General features: G+C 32.8%; 1 protein-coding gene and 1 pseudogene across 3 annotated transcripts in view; both read left to right on the top strand.

Annotated features, from left to right (window-relative positions):
- The window catches only part of LOC129745985 (dual specificity tyrosine-phosphorylation-regulated kinase 2), a 437,758-nt gene that overhangs the window by 127,156 nt on the left and 295,474 nt on the right, over positions 1 to 15,128 (top strand). The gene's annotated exons all lie outside the window — the stretch shown is intronic.
- LOC129745987 (GTP-binding nuclear protein Ran-like) lies at positions 9,324 to 11,541 on the top strand (annotated as a pseudogene).

Below are 15,128 nucleotides of genomic sequence, written 5' to 3'. Positions count from 1 at the left end.
TAAACGAAATAAAAATGTTTTGCACTCAAAATGTAGAGTTTTTATTGCACTTTGAAGGAAAAATATAAAAAAAAATATTCCGATGTTTTTTTTTAATGAAATTTCCAACTTTTCGTCGAGTACTACTCATCATAGTTTGAACACCCTATTCACTGACCTGATTCGTCTTACCATTCTTTTTCATCTTCTGCTTGACAATTGCCCAAAGTTTTTCGATAGGGCAGAATTGAGGGAAGTTGGTGGGTTTCACCCGTTGGCCCGATACCACTATAGTTCCTCTTTGCTGTAGTGGCAGCTTGCTAAATCTGACGAAAACTTTACTGGTCCTTTGTGAGATCTAATGTAAAAAAAAAAAACGTTTTTCAGGCACTCCTCATTGTACATTTCGGAGTCTATGGTGTTGTTTTTTCACAAAAACCGTTATTCTTCGTCCGCAGCTGCAAATATCTTGCCAGATCAAACACTTTCTTGCAAACTTATCGGCAAAAATAAATTTGAACTTGCCGGGACATCACCCCGACCATTGGTTTTGTAAAATTTTTGGCCAGGAAGCCGCCCAATATCAATTTTCACGTACGTTTCGTCATCCATGAGGATGCATCCGTCGTACTTCGTTAGAACCTTGTTGTATAACTTCCGGGCCCGTCCTTTGGCTTCTACATTCTTCTTCAATGTCTGGTTTGGTTGCTTTCTGGCCTGATAAGATCGTATTCCTTAGCGCAGACGAATCCTTCTGACGGTGCACCGGTCAGCATTGAATTTCTTGGCGATGGAATAGTCCGACTGCCCTGGGTTTACCTTGATCGTTCTCAACACCTTCAAATGCAGTTTCTGATCCTTAGGTCCACTATAACGTTTGGTATGAACCTGCCGATCGATAGTATGTATATCACGGATATGTTTGAGAACGCTGCACACGGTCGATATGACCATCTTTACAGATTTCGCGATTTTTGAACCCGACGGTTTTTGACGTGGATGTCCAACATTAATTTTCGTCTCGCGGCTTCCATCACGTGTAGCTTTTATGGAACAAAACGAATCGTAATGAAATTTTCAGCACTGATAGAGGAAACATTTTCGAACAAAGAACTGTCAAAACATTCCAGATCCGAAAACTAAGAACGCTATGGTATAATAAACAGTTGATGATAAGTTTTAATCGCCGATAAATTTATTAATTTAATATGTTCATTGACACGTGCGGCGAGATGAAACGCTAGGTAGAAGAATTTGTAAAGGCATGAAGAATAGGCGGATAGGCAAGCATCAGATGAGCTTCGTAGGATAAAGTTTGGATAGGTGTTGAAACTGTAAGTCTAGGGCATTTTTTTATTGGAAAGCATGGAAGTGTGGTGGTACGCCTTTGCCGTACAGAGTAGTCTGTTGTACGGCAAAGGCGTACCACCACACTTCCATGCTTTCCAATAAAAAAATGCCCTAGACTTACAGTTTCAACACCTATCCAAACTTTATCCTACGAAGCTCATCTGATGCTTGCCTATCCGCCTATTCTTCATGCCTTTACAAATTCTTCTACCTAGCGTTTCATCTCGCCGCACGTGTCAATGAACATATTAAATTAAAATTTATAATAAACAGTGCGTCTAGATTTTGGATAATCCATGCTTTAGAAACGCCTACACGCGCATTAGAGATCTAAAGATAAGGCTCCAATAGAGTACGCAATGGTCTATACAAATAAGTCCACCTTGTTTAACAAATGCAATTGATCACACATTGAAAAATCTAGGTCAAAATGGGAAGCAATAATCAAAGTGTGTCACCTATCAGCCCACGCAGTTTACAAAAGTTTTGCTTCTCAAATACGCGCCGCTGCTGTCAAGATAACGGCTAACTTAGGAGAAGGTGGGCTGGCGGTCGTCTTCGAATGTTTGTTACTTTAATGAGTGCGTCCGTCTCGCCGTTTCTGTGAAGCTAGCTAGACTAGAAAACGCTGATAACGGAGGCGTTTGCACTTGGAGCGCAGATGCATTATTTATTGCAAAACATTGAATGATGTTTGCCTGGGTTCTCTTTGTTCTATGATGGAAGTTTATTACGAAATAGATGAGTGAGTCGCCATGCTAGCTTTGTTTGGAGACGTTATGGCATTGCTGATAATAGAAACTAGCGATAAATCAATTTTTCATCGCTTCACGCACCTTGGGCTAAAGTCGGCAAACTGCAAATTGATAATGAACCTCGGAAGGGGGCTGGGCAGCTCGATTCGAAAAAAAAAACTCAAATGAGCATTAATTAAAAAATATAGAAACGAAAAAACCATACGTTGTCTTTCAGCGAGTAAGAAAAACTCAAAACATCCGCGCTCCAATGGCCTGCAATAGGTTGGACGACTCAATGAATTCCCTTTCGAAAAAAAAAATAAGACGCTTGAAAAACCAACCGTCTCCTCGAACGAAGAAGATAAATACGGTGCTCGATTGGCAGTTTTTGCTCGCGTCAAAACAATCGAAAAAAACGCGATTTGCCATACATATGTGGAAGTCGACGATGAATGAGGGGTGCAAAGCCATTCGACATTCACATGAGTTAGTATGTGTGATTTTTGTATGAATTTTTGCGCTTCAACGCTCATCATTGCTGACCAATCTTAAACGCCTGACCTTGGACTAGAAAACTAAGTAGCTCGGATTAGTGAACGAATCGTAAAATTATGGATTCCTTGCGATAAAATCAAAAAATAAAACACCAAAAATTTTTAACAATTCTATGTTTCAAATCTGAAAGCTAGAGATAGAAAATTTTAAATGTAAGAATACTGATACAATTAATGTAAATTTTCAAATTAGCATAAATCAACACATAAAATATCCCTTGTTGTTAACCGCAAGAAAAGAAACAAGTTCAAACAGATGAAAAACGCCTTTCATTCAGATCCCATCATTTGCTACAACACCTCGACTCGGGTCAATCTGGAACGAACCCTCAGTTCTGCTAATTGGATGATCTTTCGTCAGTATTTGGGTACGGTCATGGTTCTTTAACCTTAAGGCACCCAAAGAAAGAAAGAGCGAAAGTTCTATGTAAAAACATAAATTCCATCGCTCACACACGAGTGATGAAAGTCACACTGCTGTTGTAGTCCACTGATTGCCACCCATGGGAAATGGTTATTTTTATCCTGGATCCGATTCCTGACGTCATCAGGGATAAACTGTAGCCACCAATGCAGGGTGTGCTTATTTTGTTGACTCGATGGTCGATAAACTTGTTTTGATTGAAGTCTTGCCACGTAAGGAATAAGAATTTTAATTAGCGCCAGATACATGTAACTTTTGCAATGAGGTTCATTAAAATGTAATATCATATTGAAATTGTTTTTTGGCATGTTTCATCACATCAAAAATGTTAAATCTGGCTTGACAGTTGGTAGAACGCTTGATTTTTCTTGATCGTTCGGAATTTGAACCCAAAATTATAGTTCAAAGATTTTTTTTTCAGAACGGATGTGTATGAGAATAAAACAATTTTTGTAGTTATTCTAGGACATAGAAAACTGAAACCATAAGTTCCTTACTTTTTTGACAACATTTTGAAAATACAGTAGTTTTACGTAGTTTGACTTTTTCAATAATAATTAAAATATCTCAGATATTACCAGAATTTATCTGAATGATTCAAAACAGCTGAGCTTACATGTGTCAAGTTCTTTAAATATTCTAACGGTGAGATAGGAGAATAATTTAAAGCTGTTAAAGAAAAATATTTTTAAATGTTTTGGACAAAATCAGCCAGAAGTCAACTATTCTTGTAAAGGAGAAGGAAAATTAAATAAACGATTCATTCGTGTTAAAATCAATTAACAACAATTATATTTCTAAGATATTTATTGACTGGTTGTTGACAATCCATCCAGTGGAGAATTTCGACAAAAACTCAAAGGCATGGGTTAACAGATCTGAAATATACAATCCCCAGGCAAAATGTCCTCAGAATAATAAACTTAGGTTAGAAGCAACGTAAGCATAACCTTAAGCCCATCTATGTTCATGTGTTTTTTTTTACACATTTTTCAGCATAATTCCGTATTTTTAAAGATTTCGAACAATTTTTTGTATAAACTGCTAAGTAAGAGGTCATTGAAATTCTCTACGGATTCAAAGTCCATGCAGTAGAGGGTTAAGATAAACAAAAAAATTATCTTCAAAGACTTCAAAAATTGTGGAATCATCAATAAAATTTTAAATAATTTGAGTTCCCAAAAGTATTTGTCATATCAAATCATTTCGAAGGCAACGTTTAGAAATAAATTTTAAATTGTTATAACTCTCTTAGTTACCTTTTCATAGAAGAAATAAAATGTAGGAATGTTTTTTACGACTTCAAAACACATGTTTTTTTTCGATTTTTAACATTTTTATTTTTTGAGTTAGTTGGTTAGATTATTTAGTATATAAAATAAACCCATATTTCAAAACTACTTAACCCTGTTATTTTTCAATGGAAATCATAAAACAGCACTTCAAAATGCATCAAAATTTAACCACCTTTCCAAATAAAAAAATTAAAAAAAATTAAGTAATGACCTCAACCTCAACATGCGAAATAAGCTTTAAAGTGTATGTGAAAAAGTAGTCGATCAAAGAATTTCTTGAATCAAATCGTGTATGAAATTCTACAAATTATTTCTGTTAGTGTGTGCGAACATAATTCAAATCATCGGAGAAAGTTTACGAGTTCCGAGTTATGAGTGTAATGAAATCAAATCCTGTTCCAAAAAACGTCCACCCATTTGTTTGTGTAATTGCTAGCAGTCGTCTTATGAGGGTTTTCGAATCGTATTAAAATCCTCATTCGAATCTGTAGAGTTTATGTATGTAGAAAAGGCATTATCATGAAAACAAGAATTTTTTCGTGATCGGCGGCCATTATTAAAGGATAAGTACGAAAATACTTTTAGTATAGGATGTGTCCACCGTCGTTATCGTCATCATCGAATCTTCATCTCTGCTTCAAACTATCTGAACTTAAATAAGCTTTAAATGATGTCTAGAAGTGAAAGTGAACTTTTAGGTTTGTATGGGAAAATTGAATATTTTGTACTGAAAAATCAACATCATTTTTGTTTCTTCTGTGATACCGAGCTAGCTTATGGCTTGGAGATCTGTCCAAGCTTTTTTATGACACGGGTTTTATTATTACATGCCCGACGTTTCGGTGTCGTATGACACCATCTTCAGGAGTTCTACAAAGTGTGAACTACAGGAAATGTGTGATGTTTTGTTATAACGAAATAATCTAACCCTACTTACAAATAGTCGCTGTGTCTTGCTTTTTTAAAAGCGTACTGTTTTAGATACCGGTTATCAAATAGTTTCACTGTAAATGGAGTTTTTAATTTAGATCATCCATCAAACTAATAAAGGAGTCTACTATTTGATTTTTTTAATTTGAAAATCTCTCCAAATATCGAGACAACACTTTGCCGTAACTTTTAGGCAGCAGAACTCTGTGAAATCATATCTTCTTCGGTTCCCCTCGGCGCTTTATCGTTTTCAATATTTTTGACAGATAGAGCATTTTATTTCTTGTAGTTTTTTGTTGTTATAGTTGTTTGTTTAGAATATCAAGAACTAAAGAAAAGATGGAATTCAAGTTCTTAGTATCCGTTCGCTGGTTGACAGTGTTAGGGGTATAAAATATATGACACATTTCCCAAAACATCCAGGTGTGTTTGTTGTAGCTTGAATCTAACACCCTTGTATCACTTAGATTAAATGTGTGACCTGTTTTTATCATTTGATCTATAGAGCGGTGTTATCTTTCTCTTTGAGTTTTTCTGATGGTACGAAACTGTGAGATATTTTTCTGTTGTGGAAGAGTTTTCAGTTGTGTTCTCTGTTGTTTTTATTTTTGTTATGATTTTATCTTTCTTCTGTTTTAGCATGTTCATGTTGCTTCTGTGCCCTGAGAGTCGTTGGTCTACTGCATTTTTAGTTAGTCCAATATAGACAGAGGTGCAGTGTTCTTCACAAGTGATACAAGGTTGTTAGATTCAAGCTACAACAAACACATCTTGAATTTTTGGAAATGTGTCATATGAATTCCATCTATTCCTCAGTTCTTGATATTCTAAACAAAATCAACTACAAGAAACCAAATCCGCCATCTGTCAAAAATATTGAAAACGATAAAGCGCCAAGGGGAACCGAAGAAGACATGATTTCACAGAGTTCTGCCGCCTAAAATAATGTTAGCACTGTTAGTTACCGCTAAGTGTTGTATCGATATTAAGTGAGATTTTGAAATTAAAAAAAAAATTAAATAGTAGACTCCTTTATGAGTTTGATGGATAATCTAAATAAAAAACTCCATTTACGGTGAAACTATTCGATTACCGGTATCTCAAACAGTACGCTTATACAAAAGCAAGACACAGCGATTATTTGTAAGTAGGGTTAGATTATTTCGATATAACAAAACATCAAATATTTTCTGTCATTTACACTTTATAGAACCCCTGAAGACGGTGTCATACGACACCGAAACGTCGGGTATGTAATAATAAAACTCGTGTCATAAAAAAGCTTGGACTGATTTGCCTTAAAAAATAAGCATTAATAAAAATACATTCGAACCATCGAGTAACACGTTTAAATTAATTTAAAAATTCTCTCTTTTTTGGCCGCAACCTGACAGTCTTTCTACAAGCGTAAGTACGCATGGCATTCCAAAGATTTGTCCACTGGGCCCTGTTTCAGTTCAGATTTTTTTGTTGTCTACGAGACTTTATTATAAATTTTATGTGTTGAAACTTTTTTCATTAAGATTAGTGGTGACAACAATGTAGTCAATAGGCAGATAGACTCCTGTAATTTTAAGACAGCTTACGACTCTGTAATTAAAAATTATCACAAACATACAAATGTAAACGAAAATCAAAACAAAATGTCCCGAATCAAATAAGTATAGACGAAGGCCAGTAGTTTGTAAGATTGTGAATATTGTAAATTTAGATAAAAAATTAATTGTTTAGTATATAACTTGAGTGTCCACTGAAGAGGAGCGAAAGCCATAGTAGCTCGAAACGTCTGGCCAACTGGTAAAAACGATTTTGATTCTAAAATCCGCCGAAAAACGTCGATAAATTAAATCACAATAAAGTGCGGCGATAAACAAAATTCTAATAGTGAGATAGAAAATATTCCAGTTTTCATTTCATAGCACTTACATATTTTGCACAAGCCATCTCTGTGTGCTTTGCCACACTTTCCAAATAATTTTCATTTTTGAAAGAAAATTTGATTTTGAATTTATGTTTCGTTTCATGTTCGAAATCTGAATATTTGACTCAGTTTCTCAAAATCTGTTTTCTATATTTTATACTTCAATACAATATTTCTTGGATTTTCACAAAAAAGTGACCTTTTTGCGAGATTTCCCATTTTATATTTGAGTTTATGAACAATATTTTAAAAATAAAGTCATTGATATGATCTTCTTATAATTTGGAGATGAGTTATTTTTGTTGAGTGAATTCCAGAATTGGCCTTCAATATGTGTTATTGCTATTTTCTCAGAATGATCTGAATCATTACGTATTTCTCTTAAAACCTACTACAATTTCAAGAATATTTGAAAATTCTTTACAAGTTTTTCAATTTTTTCATTTCTGTAATTGAATATTCCATAAATGGTTTTTTGCCTTTCTTTCAGAAAGGTATAGTTATCGGTCGATTTGGGAGATCATTAATTATGGGTCTTAGATATACCTTTATAGGTACCTATCGAATCAGCTCGTCGAGTTTAGACGATGTCTGTGTATTTGTGTGTATTGGTGTGATTTTTTGTAAACTTTTTTGCACGTTTTTGCGAAACTGGGCAGTACAATAAAAATGATTTTTAGCTTAAAAAATTTGATTTTTTTTCTTCTTCGTCCTATAAAAGAAAGAAAAAAAAACAAAATAGTTTGAAAAATAAATTTTCATAGTAATTATCATCAAATCATGACTCCAAAAAACGTGTCAATTTAGCTTGCTAGCCACAACCAGCAATCACTAAAATCAAGATTATCGTGTCTATGACGTCAAATTATACGTGACGTCATAGATACGCGCATGCTATCTAAACGTATGGATCTGTCTATGTGTGGAAGGGAGAACAGACAGGCTTCACTCCCACTCAGGTTTGATGTCATCGTGACAGAAAACGTGTGGGAGGAAGACGACAATTCAAATTTTCCCGGCCTATGGTAGTAATTTTTTTCATTTTAATGGTTCAGTTTGAAACCGAACCATTTCAAAAATTTCGGAACCGAAGCTCCGAATTATAAACATAAAATTGGTTTTAACCAAGGGGTACGACCCCGAAATTAATAAAGTCGTTGATGAGTACGTCATGCCCACACTGCATGGTACGAAAGTGATTGTTACTTCGAGATTCTCCCAACAATATATTCAGGTTGCTCTGTGAAGGACAAAACGACGAAGGGGCGCGTGTGGGAGAACGAAGCACACCATATCAATTTCTTCACACGCTCATTTTCATTTACCATTTTAATGGTTACCTAATTAATTATTTTAGTTTTTGCTTTTGAATAAATTTTTGGAAAAACTGCAATCATAATGGTAGTTCTCATGTAAAAAATATAATAATGTTAAAAAAGTTAACATTGAGATATTTTTTTTTATATTGTAATCTTAAATTTTATATTCGTCTTCTTAATTGATTTTGATCGGTATGTTATGATGTTATGTTATGATCGATATACTTATGCGTTGACACCAGCCCGACATACCATATACTAAACAGAAAATTTCAAAATTGATCATATATACAAATTTGAAAATATACTTTACCGATCATTGGACTCTATGTTAGAATCATTGATACTTATTTTTCGCTGTCTTCACTCCATAGGTTACCCAGAGCAAATGTTTAAATAAATAACCCTAATAACCCTATTTTTAATAGGCGTAATTTCACGTTCAAACCTGTTCCAACGAAAATGCATCAACAAAAAGTTTCACCCAATTTAATTTTATCAACTGTTTCAAAGTTTAAAGTGATTTTTTTGTACAGACGCGTTAATTTCAAGCTGTTGAATTCTTTGGTTTAATCCAGTATTTCTGATTTTAAACTTAATTTAAAAAAAAATCGGATCCAATAGTAAGTTTCAAAATTCAGATTAAAATCCAAAAATCTGAGATTTGAGATTTTTTTGGCAATCAGGACAATTCAGTACATTTTGAAAAAAAATTTTCAAAAATCAGGACAATTCGAAAGTTTTAGAAAAATCAGGACAACCTCTCGAAAGTCAGGACAAGTCCAGAAAAATCAGGACACCTGGCACCTCTTGCGTGCATTACAATTGTTCAGTTGTTGTTGTTGTTTCTCTTGTGCTCTGAGGTGCCAGGTAACCTGATTTTCAGAATTTGTCCTGATTTTCGCGAGACCGTCCTAATTTTTTAAAAACTCTCGAGTTGTCCTGATTTCAAAAATTGGTGCCTAAATGTCTTGGATTGTTCTGATTATTATGAAAGCCTCTAAAATTTAATCGAATTTGTAGTTAAACTATGAGAAAATCTAATAAATCTGTTATAAAATAGTTAAACCCTTTCAACAGATGGTAATCTTCCCCAAGTATCATTTTTAGTTTTTTAGAATCTAGAAGGTACTTTTCAACTTCGTTATAAAACAACTTTAATATATATATACCTTATTAAAACAACTTATAAGTGTTAAAAGGCCCACCTACAGGAGGTTCTGAAGAGAAGATAAAAAGTATCTTATGCAACCATCTGGACTGAAAAGGGTTTCAATGAGGGCTTGTTTAAGATAATTAGTTCTATTTTCGGTTTTTGAATTTTATAAAATAGAATATTCTGACTCAACTTCAAACTCATTTTATCTTTTAATTGTGTGAAGACCAAAACTGACTGTGGAATCAATTATAATAATCGACCTTTTATCACAATTCTACATGGAAAAAGTTCATGCGCTTTCAATTTTACCGATCAATTTTGCGTAAAACTGGCAAATAAAACGCGCTCTCCTTAAATTCTAAGTAATAATAGAGAATTGCTCAGAAATTGCTTCATAGCAACACTGTTTTAGTAACTTATGATTATATCTAATGAATTTCTCTCTTTGTTAATTTTTCAAGTAGCAAATGGTGACTACGAGCCTTGTCTTCCGCCACCAACCCAAGGTAAAAATTAACTCAGAATAGTAATGTATATTCAGATTTCCAGTTAAAATTCTTAATTCAGTATTAATATTCAGAATTCAGATTGAGAATCTTCATATTTTAAAATCCAACATTTAAATTTAAAATATAGATCCGGATTCAGATTATGATTCAATGTTCAGATTCCTAGCTTAGATCATATTTAAAATTAAAATTAAAATACTCGATTCAGACTCAAGATAAAATTTGAAATTACAATTTTTTATTCGAATTCGTAATTTGAAATTCGCCATTCAGAGCTTCAAAGCAATGAAATTAAGCGCTACACTATTTCACTTTAGAAAAACAAAAACAAAACGATAAGATTAATAAATCTACAACTCACACCATCAACAGCCCTATTTGCCACTGGTAGTGTTAGTAGCATAATGCTGAGTGTTTAATTAATGCTTTCCAATCTTAATTAAATTAATGGAGTTTTTCTTTATTGAACTTGATTCAATTCCATTCAATATGGATGCTTTTACACCCTATTGATATCTTTGTCTTGACTTTTGAACTTTAAACATTCAGCCCTATTAACACACTTTCAGTTGATCTGACTATTTCGAAATCGTCGTGCACAACGTCAAAGTTAACCAAAAAGGAACAAACAAAAACAAAAAGGTTCGTTTCCAGAGGAATTTTTTTTCAAAGTCGATCCGAAATGGGGGTTCCTTCCTACAAAAACGGGCCCATCCGGTATCGGGATTTGACGCGAGTTTGTGGAAACCCAATCGTGCTGTGCGGCAACAAGGTCAACATCAAGGACCGCAAAAGGAAAGCTAAAGCTATCGGGTTCCACCGGAAAAAAAGTCTGCAGTACTACGACATCTCGGCCAATTCGAACTACAACTTCGATCCGATTTTCTCACTAGTCGGTGATACCACTATGGAGTATGTCGCCAAGCCCGTACTGCTCTCGCCAGAGGCCAAGATGGACAAAGACTTGCAGCAACAGATCGAGAAGGACTTGCAAGAGGGCACAGGACAGCGCACTTCCGGATGAGGAAGATCTGTAAGACGTCGTGAGAAAACCGCTGTCTGTTGTTGAACCTACCCTGGTGCTTTAAGCTTGCCCGATTGACCAAAATACGAGAATTTCCATATTTAGAAACCTTTTAAATGTACCCATTTAGGAACCTACTATTTTCTTTTTTTGCGGAGATAGAAATTCCCGTTTTGAGAGGATGAAATTTTTATTGTTCTAGCGATACATAACTACAGCATAGACTCAAAATCAATGCATGAGAAGACGGTTTATTTAAAAATTTACAACAACAAAAATATGGATGAGATTTATTAACGATTTTTGATTGATGTACATTTCTGATTCCAACGATTCAACATTTTAAGAGCAGATTTACGTTATATTGTTATTAATGATAATGAAATTGGTTCTAAAAAACCGCTAAAACCCTTCTTTTAATTCATAATTTAAAAGTTCTGATTTAGAATTAAGAATGAAAACAAATCCAACATTAAGAATCAGATTTCATTTCAGAATTTTAATGTAAAATTAAGATCCAAAGTCACTTTCTGATTCGGATTCATAATTATTTAATTAAGTTCAGAATCATATTTTGAATTAATAAATTGAGGATCAAATATGATATATCGATTTTTCGTTCGCTGCAAGTGTATTAAACTTAGACGCATAACTTGAACGTAATAAATTTAACAAAACAAAAATTTCTTTTACTAAATTAAGCACAACACTTTTGGTAACTCAAAAAGACCTAAATAAGTTAAATTTGTGTAGTGGTTTCTAAACTATGAATTGCCGAATTTCGGTGTTTCAATCTGAATTTCGATTGAAAATTTAATTTTGAATTCAGATTCTGGATTCCATTGCAGTTTTGAAATAAGAAATCAGATTTAAAATTCATATTTAGAGTAAATATACATACGACATCACATTTCAGTTAAGTTTGAAGACTATTAGTCCAGATTTAGTTTTTTTTCGGTTCAGATTCAGGATTCAGGCAGAATTAAGATGTAGGAGGCTTTAGAACTCAGTAATTAGCATTTAAAATATCATGCAGACACAGGCTTCAGATTAAGATCCAGTTCAGAATTTAGATTTAAAGTAGTTTCTAGATTTAAATTTCAAACTTAAAGATTGAATCAAAATTCTGCATATACCTAATCCTTATTTGTATTTCAAATTTAAATTTTCTGATTTTAAATTCAGAAAAAAATTAAACAAAAATTGTACTTTAATTAGAAATTATGATTCAATGCTCCGAATAAGAATCAGATTCTGATTTGGATTCTCAATTTCTAATTCAGATTAAGGTCTTGAATCAGGTATGGATCCTGTTAAGATTTAGAATTCCTAATTCAGATTTAAAATTCAGTTTCAGAACTCAGATTCATAATTGTGATTTAGAATTGAGACCCAGTATTCAATTTCATAATTCAGATTAAAAATCGAGGGTCAGAATTGAGATTCCAAACCAAAGTCAGATTCTGAATTAAAGATGAAATTATTAAATTAAATTAAAACTACTTATTTATCTTAAAACAGTTTTTAATATTGTAATCTTTAATTTAATATTCATGTTCTTAATTGATTTTGATCGGTATTTTTTTATGATCGGTATACCTATGCATGTAGACCAGGCCGACAAACCATTTACTTAACTAAAAATTTCAAAATTGATGATATATAAAAATTTGAAAATATACTTTACCTATAATTGGACTCTATGTTAGAATCCTTGATACTTATTTTCGCTGTCTTCACTTCATAGGTTACCCAGAGCAAATGTTTAATTATTTGAAACACATGGTTGGGAGCCTTTTTTTATATTGTAATCTTTAATTTTATTTTCATGTTCTTAAGTGATTTTGATTGGTATGTTTTGCCTTTTTTCAGAAAGGTATAGTTCATTACGGCTTTTCGATCCATCGCTTCCTAAATATGTAAATTAAAGGCGAGAAATCGTGCAGGCGTTTGTTTGTTATAAAATAATCGTTTATTTATTTTTGAGTTTCTTTCTCGATCGTAACAAAAAATCGTTTTTATCGATTGTAACAAAAAATCGTGTAGTTTTTCAAAAATCCTTTTTTATCCCTTACAGTTTATTCCGTTTGATAGCTTCATTTAACGAAAATCATTTACAAAAGTGATTTTTGTAAACATTCTACCGTTATGGATTAAAACACGCAAAACAAATATGTTTTGAATCTGAAAGAAAGGCTCAAATCCACTGTTAAGTGTATTAAATCGGGTTTTTTTTTGTTTATTTCTGAACAGTCTTCCGTCTTTTTTTTAAAATAGGAAGGGAAGTGGAAGGAGTTTTTTTTTCTATTGAATCATCTCATAATCAAATCTGACTTGTATACCAAACTTAGTGAAGTTACTTAGAAATTGTTCAAAAAAATAATATGTAAGAGCACAAAAAAATACCCAATCAAAAGTTATCTATCATTACAAACTACTTTAAAAATTTTCGATTTATGAAAAATTTGACATTGGTTTTGTGTGGAAGCATTCCCAAAAGTTAGACGGGAATTTAAAATCTGTACATCATCTTATTACAACAGGATATTTATGTGTACCAAATTTGATTGGAACCACATTAAATTTATTCTAGTTGTATCATATGGAACTTCAAATTCGTATAGGAGCCCTCCTCCCTTTGTCTTAAAAAGAAGTGCGGTAACAGTACAATTAATTGTCAAATTATATCATGACTTGTCGATTAATGTGATAAATCATGTCATTATGTCATATTTAGTTAAGTAACAAGTTTGATGAAAATGTCTTATAACTTCTTGGATATTATTATAATTCACGGTATTTTTATACGGGAGCAAATACCATTTTTTTTTTTTTAATTCAATCAATTATCTTATCACTTGCTGACCCGGTGTGCTTTGCTACTCCTTGCTTGGAAAAATTAGGTGCATTAAAATTATTATAATTTAGTTATACTTCCATTCAAATTAAATTCATCATGGCGTCTGAACTTCTAGATTGTTTTGAGTCTGAACATAATTTTATAGTTTGAAGGTTAGAGGAGCCACCCTTAACCCTCCAAAGCCGTTCGGGTCAATATGACCCGAAGCGCACATTTCAAACATCTTTATCATCATTCCAATATACTGATGAACTGGTAGTTTTGACAGACCAAGTATGTTCTATGAAAATAATGATGAAATTAACGTCAAAAAACTAAAATTTGAGTTTTTAAAATCGGTTCATTGAGAAATGAAATACAGCTAAGAAAAGCAAAAACTGGATGTCGTTTTTTTTAAGTAAGACTTTTTTCTACCGGAAAATCTGTCATAGCGGTAAAAAATTTCATTGGACCCCAACATATTTATACATTGTCGGATAGATGGATTCTTGACAATTTCAAACATCAATGAAATAATTAAATACAGAAAAGCTGTCAGAAGTTATGAGTATTTTAAAAATAAAATTGATTTTTCGGACTTTTAACTTTCTGAACCAGTTTCTGAAATCCTGGTAATACATATCGACTTTATTTTGAAATGATGAGTAATAAGAATAAATTACCTACACAATGAAATATAACATCATCAAAATCGGTTAACATTTACAGCCAGGAGAACGAAATCAAATTACAACGCATATTTCCCCAAAACGGATATTTAGCGAACGGCTTTGGAAGGTTAAGAAAAATTAGGAGGGATCTACAATACAACAATACTTAGACACTAAACACTGAAATACTAAGTCATAGTATTTTTTTAATAATATGTATGTTACATTTATTGAATATGACGGTTTCTTTCATTAAAATGAGAAGCGTCTATCAATACAATATATCATCCAATTTGGTTAAAACTTGTTTGTTAATTCAAAAGATTGTCTCGATGAGTCAAAACAGTTACGTTTATCATTTTTTAACAATAATCCTTGGAGAATTTTGAAAATTTTGTCAATATTTCTTAATTAATT

The sequence above is a fragment of the Uranotaenia lowii genome, chromosome 2 (assembly GCF_029784155.1).
Source record: "Uranotaenia lowii strain MFRU-FL chromosome 2, ASM2978415v1, whole genome shotgun sequence".
Classification (NCBI taxonomy): Eukaryota; Metazoa; Arthropoda; class Insecta; order Diptera; family Culicidae; genus Uranotaenia; species Uranotaenia lowii.
Note: the sequence above shows the minus strand (reverse complement) of the source record. Positions and strands in the feature narration are given on the sequence as shown.